The 16583-nt window shown below is 38.5% G+C and overlaps 1 protein-coding gene across 2 annotated transcripts in view; it reads right to left on the minus strand.

Moving 5' to 3' along the window:
- Positions 1 to 16583, minus strand: part of LOC124170540 (potassium voltage-gated channel protein Shal) — a 540815-nt gene that overhangs the window by 373178 nt on the left and 151054 nt on the right. The window lies entirely within an intron of this gene.

Below are 16583 nucleotides of genomic sequence, written 5' to 3' on the forward strand. Positions count from 1 at the left end.
CTGGAGAATAGCAAACAAAAAATCCATTTACTCGGTTGAGACATGGATCTACGCCAGATTACCAGAATTACAAGCAAAGAAAACTGAGGATTGCTTCAAACAATTGAGCGTATCTATAAAATTATACAAAGTAGGATTTTCTCTAGCGAATTTTATCTCTGCTGAAACCTGACAAATAAGTTAATTTATTCACCTAGAATTACTTCAATAATACAATGGCATAAGTGCAAACATTGTTGAGCATGCAATATCTTATACTTTCTGAAAAATTACATTAGGAAATGAGACGCTGAATTTCAATCTATAGATATAGAGAGCTAGTCTATAGAGAGAGAGACTAAAGAGATTCAGAACTGTTTTCCTTTATATTCTTGGATCAGTAGTGCATGAATTTTCAGCAGTTCTACCGTGAAAGAAGGCTATTTTTAGCAGTTCAGAGATAAAAATTTTACTCTTGATGTTTCACCTGACATACGAGAAGAAAAAACTTATTTGGTAGATTCAAAGAGACCTACTGCATGTACAATGAGATACTTCACTAACTTAGCTGTTTCGTATGCATAGGCCAGTGAAAAACTCGTTCGCTGTGAATAAATTTTATATCCCAGTCAATGTACTACACTGTATCGAGATATTAAGTAGATGGGTAACATTGCAAGACAGCCGATTAAACAACCACATACCCCAAAACATTCAATATGTATGTGACGTGAAAGTCCAAAGTAACATGTAAAAATGTCAAATATGCACGAATATCGCATTATATAATAATATGAGATAGAACACTTTGATTACTCCTTAGAAGTTGATAATTCGGAAGAGAATAAATACCATGTTAGTTTAATTTTTGAACCGCGGCGAGGAGGTAGGTTAGATAGAGAATACATACCCTTCATTATTAATAAAGATGCAAACGCCATTCAAAATCCATTTTGGAATAACAAACATGGCTTTTATAACAATCAGAAGGTTCACAATCCAAATACATTTCACTTTCAGAATTTGCGTTTTCGCATATCCTGGCAATTATATTGCATCTGATTTCTTCAAGATTTTAACAATATGTAATGGATAGAATGCAGAGAAACATCTTGAAGGTTAAACGATGTACATGAAACGTGGGATGGAAAAGTACTTGTTTTTCCATCATTCACGAAACGAATATGTAAAGCGCTCCAACGACGAATTTCCATTTCGTATCATTGTTTCCCAGTTGAATGCGCTGACGTTTTCCCTGGTGTGAACTATTGTTCCTCTCCATCGCTGAACTTCTGATCGCTGATCCCGGCTCCACTGAGACGCAGCTCCGCACTACGGTGAACAACTTCTCACATTCGCGCGACGGACTGAGGAAACAAAAAATCTACTTCTTCTAGCTCGGGCGCCACGGCTCATAAAAAGGCTCGAAAGGTTCCAACAAAGGCAATAGGGGGAACTCAGGAAGCTTAACGCTAGGTCGAAGGGATAAGTAAAATCCATTCCGCGAGGTCAAAGTTTTCACAAAATCCAAGATAAAAATAATGGAATAAAAATAAATGTGGGATACGAGTAATGCCAGCATCGCCAACCACTTCCTCCTGAGTTGCGGAAAAAATGTAGTAATGTAATGACTTTTAGATAGGGCATTTCACATCAGCCTTTGATCGGGGAGAGCATCATTTGATTGGTGATTCACGATTAAAATTCGAGCTACCACTTTCCAAAAATAAAAAATAGACTGCTTGCAACGGTATCTTTCAAACACTAAAGTTTTAATTCTGCCCTAAATTTCCTTTCTAAATAACAAATTAAAATCTCTGCGAACAATGAACTAAGGCATTCTCCCATACACCTAGAACTAATCATCTCATTACCAGCATATAGCCGCAGATACTCTCCCAAATCCCTTCGCGCGCTCGTCCGATGATATGAGAACATAGAGTGGTGGGAGTAAATATTAATGCCACGTATATTCCAAACACACGCAATTCATGTTATTCCCAATTTTAGGCTATTCAGAGAAACGGCTTTCTAAAAACTTTGAATGGAAATTACTAATCATTAAGGGAAGATAAACAGAATAAAATTCACAAACATGCCTCTGGCAACGCTTGGTAAAGGCAAGTAATCATCAGACCACTGTTTAGCCAGTTCAGTGACGATGACGAGAGGCAACTCTAATGTCAGGCATCAAAATATTCCGACTTTTTGTTGTCGGCACACATGCTCACCAAGCTGCCGCGAGGATAGTGTGGCACAAATGTTGATGTAGTTTCAGCAGCGGCCATAATCCAAATGGCCAAATGGCGTTCGCCATCGGCTGGGCGGGAAATCGGGGTAAAATCCATCAGACCGTCGGGTTACGCTCGCTATTTGTTTTTTTTCCCTGCGCCCGTACTCTCACCACTATTTCTGGCGTCACCGCTAATACGACCCCTCGTCTCCCTGTGCCTATTAGTACCCGCGTCTCCCACAAGGGGTGGGGGAGTCGATGTGCACTCAAACGTGATTGCTACTCTGTACACGTAATCATCCATAAATGTCCAAATGCTCTCGCTCCAATCACGATTCATTTGAATGCCGCTATTCACTCATTTATCACTCTCGCCTGCCCATGTGCAATTTTTTTCCGGTCGCAAGCTTGCAACCGGAAAATACAAGGCAGTATATTTTTGCTCGTCCTCCTTTGTCAGACAGGCATTGGGTTCACAATCCCGATGCACTCTTTGGGCGGTAGCGGTGCTCCACGTAATCACCGCAATCACATCTCGGGAATAAACAATCTCTTTGTTGCGGTGCCACAGAATGACAGCTTGCAATGTCAGAACGTAAAATATTCATGGCACCAACGGTGATAGCCGCCTCTAAAAGCTAAGTAACTAATTAAAATTAATCGCTTCAATGCAAAAAAAAACTATAGTTGCATTAAAACTATTCCCATGCCAGAATTCTCGTAGATTGAGAACTAGAGTAAACCTATTATGTAAATTCAAGAGCAGTATATTTTCCGACGAGGTTAAACATATCTCACGAACGCCAACGTACTACGGCTTATCAGATCGTAAATATAAAATTAGAGAGGCAGGCTGTGGAACAGGAAGATTTGGTGTGACATTTTTTTCCGCGATCGGTCAGAGACAATAACGACAGTGTTAGGACTTAGAAATAGATAAGTTGACTGGTAGTGTAGCTTACTAACTTAAGTGTTCCTTAATGCATGTTTCTGAATTTTCCTAGTATTTCTCACAGCATTTTTTTCATGTTCTAGCTTCATAGGAAGATTGCTTTCATAAGTAAGATTTAGTAACTTCTGTGCCATATGTACACGTGTGGTGTGCATGTGGGGATCCTCATGCATGCGACATGCTGGTGATTGATCATCCCCTGCCAAACACCCCAGAGGTGGCTTGCAGGTTATTATGTAGATGTAAAGTTCACACTTCCTAAGACCTCATTGGTGAAATGAAGTCGATTATGACCAGATTTAAGTTTCAGCCTCAGGGTGAACTTCAGCAAAATAAGTTATACGCTTGTGTAACGTTTTTTTTATTGCATGGCAAGGTGGGTGGTAACAGTTTAACTTAAACGCCATTGAGGGTGGATGATTTCTTATGGCAAGTTGCTATTGAGGAGGATAATTCGATTGATGAATTAAAAATGATATGAGTATATTTTCAGGCATTCACGGAAATGATCTTTCTTCAAGTTTTTTCCGTAGATCTTCGTACCCGGAAAAGAGTTGTTGAAGGATTTTGGGCATTGCTTAAGCCTCGTAGGTGATCTTTCCATTTGTACCAGAGGCGATAGGGGGAGAATACATCACTCCCGCGATAGTAAAGTAGAGACATCCTCTAAAAACTGCATCATTACCGTAAATTGGGCCCGTATCTACATATATGCCTCCATAATATCACGGTAGCCGCCTCATTGGAGTGTGGTGGGAGGTTTAAGGATGCCATTCGTTGACATGTACAAGAAAACAAAAATAATGATCCCAATCAGACATTGAGTGTTTTTCAGACAAACACGTCATACGCTTGTTTTAAGTTTTATGATTACTTGGAAAGGTTGGTGTAAACAATTGAACTTTGGTACCATTGAGGATAGGTGAGCTCTTACGGAAAATTGCTAATGAGGAGGATCATTCAATCGATAAATTATAATTATCATATCTCTCAATACAATTACAGTTCAATCGATGAAATACGGTTAGCGCATTCTGAAATTTCTCAATACGTTATCTTCAAATTATTGAGATATTCCCCTTATCATTTATTGCAATCCCTCACTATGCGAGGTAAAACTTATTACAAAACCTACACGTTTGGAAAAATGACTCTTATTTCATCGTTACTGTCTGACTTGGAAAAATATTGCGGCTATTCCTCGCGTCACTCTGAAAGCTATTTATTCTTATGACATCCCCGCAAATCACGCGAACTATGAGACAATCGTCACACAACACTCCATGCATGAAATGCTACTCAGGGCATACCCACGCGTTACGACAAGCTCAAAATCATCGAAAATAGCCAAAAACTGCAGTCACAGTCAAATAATAATTAGCTAAATAATATAAAATAAGCGCAAGACGCACGATGCCATGCCCACCACCTTCATAACTAGCGATGCTAGAATGGACTAGCAAATAGCACTACCGCGTGTTAGAAAAGGTTTACAAAATACTCTTAAATAAGTTGACAAAAATATAGTATGAACATATAAAAACACACTAAATTGACATTGCAATCCAAAGACTAAGAGCCTTTCTTTGTGGTATTCAAGAAATCGCCAAATTAGAAGTAGCGCGTTCGATCCCTAGTTTATGCTCAGAACAAAGCGAAATCACGAACCCTATGTTCAAAAAACGTGGTATTCAACACATAGCGCAATACACAACGATAGATTCACTCGTAGCCGCTGTCGCAAAGCACGTCTTTGAATCAGGCTACTACATCACTTCCGCAGACCTCTTTGTTGAATTTCGCATAAAACCGACCATGAGGTGCTTACGAAAACTAATTTTTACTAAACTTTTACCGGTGTAAAGTACCATACAACGAAAAAGATATCATAAATATCAAGCTCTTTAGCACACAGGGGAATCTCAGCTAAATTTTACTAGATAAATACGTACACCATACGTTTATTCCTAATAAATCAGGTACTTTTAGCCCAGGAATATATCCTTTGGTACATCTACCATTGGTAAATAATCTCTTGATAACGAATGAGTGAGCACCCTCTTGTCCAGCTACCGTAGCTACTTATTTTCAATGTTCCAATGAAGTTACAATCATTTAATCCCAAATGCGTGAGAATAATAAAAAGGAATTTTCATTCCTTTGACAAACATTCAGTTTCATTCGAAAAAATATTAAGGTAATATGTGTCCATTGGATACTCACTGAAAATGATGGCGATGGAATAAAGTCCTTTCTCTGAATAACCGCAAGTCATTTCCCAATATTTCGTTATCCCTAGGAAACAAGAAAGTCGTTTCTCCTATCTGGAATGGAAGATATAATTATACAGGGGTAAGCAACACCAAATAGCCATTACTGAAGCGTAGAATGGCTAACCTATTATGCCTTTTAACGGGATAAACCTGAACCTGTTCCTTCACTAACTCCAAAATCAAAGGTTTGTCAATCCACCGCCAATTATAGAAGTAGCGCGGACGATTATCTTCACAATATCCAACTTCGTGAACTACTCCAAGGGCACAAATACACTCGACGTGCACCTCAACACTTCAACCGAAGAACTGAGGCCTGAGTGCTCACAGCGGTATCCTAAGTTTTGTTATGACCGAGAAACATGACGTCACGCTGATAAAACAATCTTGCTAGCAGACCTTCACACAGGTGGTGTTGGTATTATTCGAGCAACTCACGTAGAGCATTCGTCACCTTCAACCTTGAGAACCTCGATTCCAAATCTCTCTGAATAAGGTCACAGGTACTTCACAACCGGGCGACGAGAGTTTTCCTGCACCGCAATTCAACTCTGGAACGTAGCCATTCGACGTTCGGACTTCTGTTACAGCGATCGAGAGGGCGTCATAACACGAGTCCCAATTTAACGCGACTGAAGGACTGTGTTCAAGAATCTCTTAATAGCCAACATTCCAGAGTCTGCCAGAAGGTCAGACCCATTTAATTGTCTTTCAAGTTACGGTTCGGATCCGTAAAGCCGCGCCTATTCCTTCTGGTCGCGTAAGTCACTCCCCTTCTGGCAATCAAGTAAAAAGACTTATCTCTAATGATCTATGTAAAAGGAATATAAGAACTCAGGTATGCCAAGGATAGTCAGAAGTTAGACAGAACTAGAAAGTTATATTCCTAATTCTCATTTTTTAATGGTTTTAACATTAATGGTTTAAGGGTTTTCGCATAAGTTACGTTCTTTTGCATGCGAAATAGATAAATTGCTTGAATAACACTTCCAATAATCAATATCATCAACAAACTAATGAAAAATTCTTAACGGGAGCATATAACGAAGCGAAATTATTTTAAGACTACTGCAACACAGTGTTAATGATAGAATAAATTGACTAAAAATTATTAATAGTAATTTAAAATGTATAAGTTACAGTAGTAGTTTATTAAAAAGGTTATTCATCGATTACTTTAAGAAATGAAAAAAGTTTTCTGGTTTTTAAGACACAGTACAATTGGCAAAGAGGAATAACCATAAACCATTTCGTTTGACGACATGATAATTCATCATAAAATTTATCCCAAACTAGTAGTGGTAATGACTTGTATCGACAATAGCAATTAAATTAACTATTCGATTATTTAAGATAAATGCACAAATTTTACGTAAAATTTCATCAATTAAATAGCACATTAATTGATGAAGCAGATGTCGACAATCTCATGAATGCTATCAGAGGTTTCCAAGAAACTCTAATTTCGCGAGGGATTTCATCACAGAGGAAGTTATGAACGTATAACTACAACTTGCCCTATTTCAGCCATCGCAAGCATATTGCTGTGGTGAATAGCATAGGGAACTGCCATAATAGGCTGTTCAAACGATAATCGTGCAACCTGAATACAAATATCACAGCCAAAGCATCGAAAAATACCCATATCGATTTTATCTATACTCCAAAAATGCAAAAATTATTTTGTCGCCAGTACCTGACACATTGCGAATGGCAGGTCCCTCGCCGGATTCAAAAGCGGTAGGCAGTTAAATTAGGCCTCCCAAATAAGATATTTTTCAGGTGAAAAAACTTCGCAACGCAACAGGGGTAGAGCAACCGAGAATCGCATCAACTTTAAATACCAATTACATATTTCTTTCCAATTGTAAGTCGCAGAGTATGCATTATTTTAGCAGGAAGAGACACACGATCAGAAGATTGGTTAATCGATCAAGAAATAAAACTTTTATTTAATATTTTATTACTTCAAAGAGCTAGCCGTAACTCCAGTTCAACTAAGCATACCAAATTTCACCTCATACAAACGAATTTTTCCCGCGCAGTCAGTTAAACACAAGAAGGTTGTAAATATAGTAGGGGGGCACCACTGGTTGCGTGCGTTGAGCATAGTGTGGCAGGAATGGGGGTGCTTGGGTAGGATAGCCACGCCTACTTTGACCTAAACATTGATAATCTCATAAGAGTCAATATTAGCTACTTGGTGAAATATTCGGTCATGATCGTTTTTACGTTAAAATAAACTATCGCAAACGAACACAGTAAACCTTTTTTTCTATCATTACGGGAAGACTTCGTAAAAATATGCTTTGAATATCTTTTCCCGAGGAAAAATCATTGTCAATCGCCACGGTTCCGCTGTTCAACTAGCTTAGCCGAAAATAACATTTTACAAGTGTAAAATATCCATTCCCCTGCACTTCGACTGATAATTAATATGATGAAAATCTTACGATAGCGGACCGGTCGCAATAATAGTAGAAAAGTGTGTTCACGACGATATATTATCACCTCGACATGACTATACGGACAGTTTAAAATACACAGTAGTATGACCAACGATCGGAAAACTCCGACGACAATCAGGAAGTAATTGTTGCATTTTCATTTTATAAATCAGAGGCGATATAAGGAATAGAATAATTGATTATATACGTACACTGTTTGAGACTAAGTCCGAAAATTGTCAAACCAAGATGACGGAATTCTGACCACGCTTAAAACTCGAATGCAGCGCCTCCAGATATTTACAACTTCCTTGTTTATACAACACCTATGATAACTCCTAAACGATATCCCCCAAAAAAACATCGGTAAATGTTTCCACTCATGTTCTCCGTCTTCAGAGATTTTTTTCGCCTACATGTGCACGGGGAAAGACAATATGGATATGGGGAAAAAGAATGAAGAAGAAAAACAGGAATTGAAATTGAAAAGGTTGAAATATATGGTTTAATAAAGGCTAAGATCGCCGTGAAGGCCGTGGAATGATATTTCTATGGAGAAACAAAGTAAGTCGTAATAAGATGGAAATGAAATTTTCCCTGTATTAGCTCGCGCCTTTCTTAAGAACCAAAAAAGTATGCACGTTACTTTGAAACGCCCAGCCATATTCCCAACACTCTCCTCCGACCGCATCCAAACGAGAGAGCGTAGTCTCGCTCGCCTCGCCTAATTAGCTCTCCAGGTCGCAATCGACTTGGGCCTCCGTAAGCCGCTTAATCCTTCGTCTGATCGCAAGAGGGAAATCCTTGAGTTATTAGCGCGAATAATACCATAAAATTTTTAGCCTCGGTTCAAAAATGTATGACCAATTCAGGCGTGGGAGCGGGATGATTACATCTCTCCGCAGTGCTCAAAATTCTGACGTAGCCAATGCCCACACTTAAACCCAACGGGAGAAGATAGTTTTTTTTCAAATACCAGAGAAAAAACAGTGGAGCTCTGATAAAGCACCTCTTTAAAGCCCTAAGCCAACATAACAATTGTACTTCCATCTGCAGGAAAGGGACCGGTGATTTCTGGTAAGAAGCAAGTACGTACACAAGTGAGATTTAGGTTAGAACGATGGATCTTTTTTTAATTTGCAATATGGAATCAATCCAATAGAAGGGCATAAATAAGTATTACTTAAAAAATAATATTCCAAAATGTATCGCTCTATAGGATTAAACTACTTGTGACACAAACTCTGACGGCAACACTCTTATTTCCTAGAAATGTAAATTCAATATCAACGCATCTAATTTATGATAATAGAAATGTGCCTAATCTAACATAGGGAAGCAATACAAGTATTTTCCTGTTTAGTCACTACAGCTCATACTATATTTCGCGATACAAATTTCTTGCCTTAGAGCGAGAATGTAAAACCTCTTTTCTTTATCTGTGATCTCAAAACAACATTTTAACCAACCCCAGTCATTTCACCGGGATATTTTCCCCAGCTCAAGCACCACGATCCACAAGATTTTTTGGTGTGTCACTTAGCTACCTGTGACCAAAATTTTCAAATTTGTCAACATTTCAACAAGGTGACTGTGTCTATGAGGACGCATCACTCCCATCCATTATTATTTATTTTGACCTATTTCTCACTTACTACATGAGGTATAAACTTACAATATTCAGGGTACATAGATAAGATCTTTTTCAACATTTAAATGAATCTTAAATATGAAAAGCTTACAAAATTACCATAACTGAGATGCAGGCGTGGTCTACTATATACAATGCGTTTTCCCTGAATGAGGACTTAGGTCCCTTTGCGGCCACCAAAAGTTTTCTGAGGTTCTTCCATGCATCTCAGAAATATTACACTACGTCATTTTTCGCTTGAGCTACGTACATTGGAGTACTCCATGTCCCTTCTCGGAATTTCCCAATGGAGAGAGAGAGGCATGCATACTAAAAACAACTTTCCTCGAGCAATTTCATGCGATTTATAGATAATTATTCCTTTTCGCCGCTAAATTTTAGTCAATTTTAAACATTATTTATCCTTTACCTGGCCTAATTCTTCATTATAGCAAGGAGACCGAGTTTTCGAGCGGAGCAGTGGGCTGATAATAAATATAAATTTTCATAAACTCGGGTTTGGGCTTAAAATCCGGGTGAAGTCTATGCACAAACCAAACCAAATCGCCTTATTAGAGCTATGAGGTGATCGGTCATCAAAAGAGACAGCGAGAGAGCCAGAGTCCAAGTTGACTTCCCAACGGTATCCAAGTCGGCCTCGGTTCCGATGTGAAGAAAGAAATATTCCAAATGTAAAACTTCCAAATTTATAGTTATATCGGTTGAATTATAAAAGTAAAATATGCAAAACCTATGATGAAATATAATCACTGGTGGTCACTTTAGAGGACATATGGCGACTCACAAGCGGAATTTGGGTAGAAAATTTTCAAATTTGTCAACATTTCAACAAGGTGACTGTGTCTATGAGGACGCATCACTCCCATCCATTATTATTTATTTTGACCTATTTCTCACTTACTACATGAGATAAACTTACAATATTCAGGGTACATAGATAAGATCTTTTTCAACATTTAAATGAATCTTAAATATGAAAAGCTTACAAAATTGCCATAACTGAGATGCAGGCGTGGTCTACTATATACAACCGGAAATTTTGAAATGTTATTAATAATGCATAACTACCTTTACTTCCAGCATCGTGAAATTTTTTAGGAAAGTCCGAAAATCTAAGAAGAGTACGAATTTTATGTCCATCTTCAGCCAAAACAAAATAATATGAACGAAATATTTGTAATATTTCTCTTCAGCACAACATTTATATGCGGGGCGAAAAATGAATAACTTATATATGACTTCACTTTTGAAAGCAAATATTGATCACGCAAAATATAGGAATCGATAGCTTCCAATGACCATGTGATATTAGTTGTGAATGAATTGAAATCTTCGTGTCAAATTGAATATCTATAATTCATTCGTGTTAATTACTAACGAGTTTATATTTCTCTAAATGTATAGTTCAAAACGGGCAAAAACTATATTTTTTTCTTTAAGTCCTCGGAGGATCATTCATTAAACACATGAAAAACCATTGCATACCTGACCGCTAGCCACAATAAAAGTATAAGGTACAATGGTAATGCTTTTTTTAACATGAAATTTTTACACGTGTCAGTGTGAGCAGCTTTGTAACAACATTCATGGTGGATATTTCATTTTATTTTATCTTCCTCGAATAATACTATTTCCCCCCAAAAAACTCCAAACTTTATGAAACAAAAGATAAAGGATAATCACGTAAAATTATAAGGTACGTACATTGAGAGCTAAAAAATGAACATTTTCTTCGCATTTTTTATCCCTGGCGAGGCATGACAGCTCTCAGTAAGCACCTGCCGATTCAAAACCCAGACAGCGAGGATTTTGAAAAACAGAATTTCCCCTGGAAGTGTCACATCCTTCTACGTAAGGCGGATTCAAACGAAGCCTTGGAGCCAAAAAAAATATCGGGAACGTTATTATAAAAAAAATACAGGAATCCTCTCGGAAAAGGAGTCCTGTAGGTGGCAGACACGTATTTTCTTAAATCTTGCCACCAAGTCAAGATCATGCAGCAGACTTTGGGGAAATGATTAAAACGCTCCAGGAAAAAAAGCGTCGTACAAAAGAGACCTTTGTCTGGGTCAGTTCGCCACGTGGCGGATCAAAGGGTAAAAGTCAATTGAGCATTGACACCTGAAGAAAACACACGGTAATACGACAAAGAAGTAAACTATAAAGTAAAATTTTTAAAAGAAGGATGATTTTAACGCCTTACTCAGTCTCCGTAAGTTAAGAGGTAATTTCTTTCACTTTATGGAAAAGTAGTTAATCAAAATACACGGCACATAACTCGGATGAGTGAACTTTAGAGTAATTTCTTCCAAAATACTGAAAGCACCGCCATTGAATAAATGACTGTTTAGGAGTGATGCCATAACCGAATACTGAGATAAAATGTTGAAGTCCATCAGCTGAGCTGAATTGTAGCATGTAGCCATGAAGTTTATTCGTGCCACTTCTATAGTAACCGTGTTCATTCAGCTCAGCTTAAATGTTTTTAAAGCGTCGCACCATCACCAGAAATTAACAATATTGATAAAATGAAACGATAGATATATTTTTTTTACATTTTTTCATCGATAACAAGATAAGGTATAGTTGTTTTACGGTGGGAGCAATCACATTCATAATTTTACGACGGCTCTTTACTTCGGTTAATCACGACAAACTACTACTAAGACTACATTAAATAAAATTGAAAACTCCGACCTTCATTTAATACTAATCATATTCGTTTTACTCACTGATACCAGGAACGTTCCATCCGAAAAAATGACATAAAGGCCTCGATACTACAACTTGTTCATCGAGTATTAATATTTTCAATAACTATGCTCCTCCAACAATATAACTGGCGCATTCTATGAAAGAGATTTCTATGTCCAGCGAATATCCGGAGTGAGCAATTCGAAGATTTAGTGTTCTTAACCATGGACTGACCGATTTCACAAACATTCCGAGATTTCAGGATGCCAACGCAAAATGCATAAAGCTCTTTCGTAAGGGTAGTAATTAGTGGCGTAGCCACGGGGGGTTTCGGGTTACAACCTCTCTCTTGAGCTTTTATTACTTTATTTTATATACATTTCATACTTTATTTTTATAAACACTCTTACAAAATTACTGTATTTGAGTCCTTAAAATCACTCTGTCAGCATCAAAAATCCCAAATTTTTACCCCGGGCCCCACTATGCCCTGGGGTGTTTTCCATACACCCAGCCACGAAATCTCCTGTAAACACCCCCTCCCAATTTCAAAATCCTGGCTACGCTACTGGTGGTCACCGCCCAACACCGATTTCCAACGCATGGGCCGGACAGTTGTTTCCCGTAGATACGTTTGCGAAGCCCTTTCCGTGCTCAAAGCACGGCGTGCATAGAACGCCGCTTAGGTTGCGCAAGAGCGTGACGGACCGTGAAGACGGAGTGAAAGGAGGTGTGCAGCAGAAATGGGACCGCGTACTACACGGTGAGACAGGAGAGGGCAAGGGATAAAGAGACGATCAATGAGATGCAAGTGGACGGTGGATGGAGGAGGAGACGGACACGATGCGAGAAAAGGCGATATCGCGATGCATCGGGATCGAATGTGGAGCATTGTGGACTAGAGGGCAGATACTAAAATAATAACTTCGTCTTTCGATATCGCGATATATCGATATCGACACGCGATATCGTAATACGCAGAGAAGAGTATACAATTTCATCAGAACGCATTACTCACTGACTGTGGAGAATTGTGGACTAGGGGGTAGATAATAAAAATAGTAACTTCGTCTTTCGATATCGCGATACATCGAAATCGACACGCGATATCGTAATGTGGAGAGGGGAGGATACAATTTCACTAGGATGCATCGCTCACCTACTGTGGAGCATTGTGGACTTGAGGTTATATGATAATAATAAAAATAATAATATCCCAAAAAAGTTATCTGCACAGACACAATCGAATCTGTGACATTATCCTCCAGAAATAGGCTCAAAAATAGAAATCCGTAGAAAAGTACCTTTCTATAAATAATCGTCGAAAACCATCCTTGATAATGATTTCTGTAAGATGCATTACCACCGATAAAACAATCCATAGCAATAGACCTGATCTGGCGCTGCACGGTAAAAACCACGAAACAACATACTTGATAGGTAATATTATAGCTAACTAACACAACATCGAGAAAACCTATACCACCCAAATGCAAAAATATGAAGATCTTACAGAGGAAATTTAGACTATAGAAATCAGAGAAAGTGCACATTATACCAGTTATTATCTCTACCACAAGTGTAGAGACACACTCAATGCATCTCTCTCTTTCTCTCGGGTCTCAAAAATACCGGAATATCGGATTACTGAAATTCTTGTTCCTTATTATACAAAAATCAGTAATTTTAAATGTACGTCAAATCGTCAAAAATTGCTTGGTGTAACGTACCTCGCCTAAAACCAGCAAAAATGCTGTGGTAAAAAAGTACTAATGATGATGGTAATTATAGCAATAATTTCGTCTTTATTCATCAACGGAATTTAGGACTTCATAGTCCTTTCTTACAATCAAGTTGATAGACACGCATATACATCTATGCCCTAGATGGGAAAAAATCCATCCAGGCGGAATTCCTTCCCGCGACACCTGGATTAGCAGGCAAGGACTCTACCCCGCCGCAAACGAAGTCGGCACTGTCTGGCTTCCGTTCCGGACCCGGGAGTCCGGGTTCAAATCCCGGGTGGAGCTTCCGAACAACCCAAATAGAACTCGATGAGCGAAATGGAACAAAGATAGGAACTGGCCCCCTACCCTGAATGTGTGGCATCAAATGCATGTGGTTTAGTCTGAGTTGAGCTTTACCCTCACTTCTCAAAAGAAAACCTCATATTGAATCACTGTGTTATTATTTATGTGAGTGAAAATACTTCACTCCCTTTTATCCAGCCTTACTTTTTTTTTCTTTTTTCCTGTTGCATACCTGTTCATAACGTAAGCTATCACCTTGAAATTTTCAGGGCATATAGCGTGTATCCCTGTCATAATTTAACTGTAACTCAAGTAAGAAAGTACTTAGATAAAATACTGAGATAAAATTTTCATATTCCAGGCACAAAGTAGTGTTGTGAAGGGTCTGCTTGAAGTACAAAATCTCAAGATGATAGTGTGAGTTAATATACATACGATTGGCAATCGATGTGATTTTTTCCAATGATCTGTCAAAAAATCACATCAGTCAAGCGCGGGAAATGCAGTCGAATACTATGAAAGACCTCGCCATGCATTAATCATAGTGCTCATTTGCATGACACGTTATGCGCGGTATTCATTCGAAATTCTTTCCCCAATATGTAACACCATGGAGAATTTTCCGTTCGATGGTGCATTGCTACCGAGATGAATTTTCCACGCAGCCGTCCTATTGGTGAAAATAGGTTACACTGAAATTGAAATGCAAACGGGATGGAAATTCCAGCCGAGTGACAAGCATAAAGTTATAAAAAAAACGAATAAATCCATTCAAACAATGAATCCAAACCTCATCATTATCGTGAGTCAGCAAACCTAGAATTGGTTTGAAGCAGCTCCCCACTCAAAAAATCCCACCACCTTCCTTTTTTCTATTTGCGTGGGCCATCTCCTTTACATCCTTGATAATTTTTCCAACAAAACTTTTAAGTTAATCATATAAGTCTTCCTTTTACCGTTCTCAGGACCTCATGGCTATTACATGAATTACATATTTTTTCATGGAGGGACGATACCGAGACTCAACTCGCTAAATTGTTAATTGTATTTGCCATAATCACCATTGACAATAATGAATATCTTTGTTAAGAATGTGACCAACAATTAACCATTAGAAATGGCAGGCATGGCGTACTCCAACCGGGATACAAGTGACAGACTAGACCCAATGACGATTGGTTCGATCAATACATCCCACAGCTCCGATACGAATCTCAGCATCGCGATGTTGCAATGACAGCACTCCACCGTGCTCTACTTGGTGGGGGTGGTCATGGGGGCGGTGACGGGTCGGGGAGTCGAGGCGAGACTGCAAATACGAAGGTGTATGATTATACCTTCACGAATATTTATAATAATCCTAATGATGACAAAAAATAACGGATAAAGCTTTTCAAAAAAATTAATACAAACCCACTCATTGAGTAATATTTTTTCTCATTCGGTGTCCTCATCGGCCCATTAGACGTAAAGGGCCAGCGTATTCTCCAGCATTGCCATTGATAATCCACATTAACATACTAACCAGCAAGCCGCCTCATTAGGCGTGTGGCGGGGGGTGTTAGGACAACAGCCTTTTACTTATAAAAAGGAAATGCTCTAACGAAATTACGTCTAGCCTTTGTTAAAGCCTTTTATGGTGCGGCGGAAAATCAAATTCCCATTTATAACAATGAATATAGTCTTAACTGAGTGACTGAAATTCTTTTTTTTTTATTATTATTGAGTTTTGTTGAAAATCTGTATTCAATTATCCAACTCGTTTTTAATGGAACATTATTTATGTATTTTTTCTGATACGTCCATTTATACCATAAAACAAAAGAAATTTCTGAATGCATTAAAATCTGGGAAAGCACGTCCAATTGTGGAATGTCCAAATATTTCTCTGAGCTCTACACTTTATTTGAGCATAAATTCTATCATTAAATGATAGTACTGACAATTTTTTAAGCATTACTGGTTGCGACTCCTTATTTTTTATACCCTGACGCAGATCCATTAGGAGACAAACGACTACGTAGACCCCGAGGCATCGAACTCCATCAATCCCTGCCAATGCTCCGATGCGAATCTCTGCATCGCAATGTAGCAAGTAGAGCATTGAATCGCGCTCCCCTCGGGGTTGGGAATTCCGCAGGCGACGGAAAGGGGTAGTGAAGTCGGCAACAGTTTCGACATAAAGCACAAGCGCGTATGGAATACCAACCTGAACCTTTCAATGTGAGCTGTATGATCAAAAAATAGGTTATGGTATTAAACCCGTCATAACCTGATGTTGCTTCCAAGTATTATTAAAAATGTTTTAATTTTCTGATCTATTC

The sequence above is a fragment of the Ischnura elegans genome, chromosome X (assembly GCF_921293095.1).
Source record: "Ischnura elegans chromosome X, ioIscEleg1.1, whole genome shotgun sequence".
Classification (NCBI taxonomy): domain Eukaryota; kingdom Metazoa; phylum Arthropoda; class Insecta; order Odonata; family Coenagrionidae; genus Ischnura; species Ischnura elegans.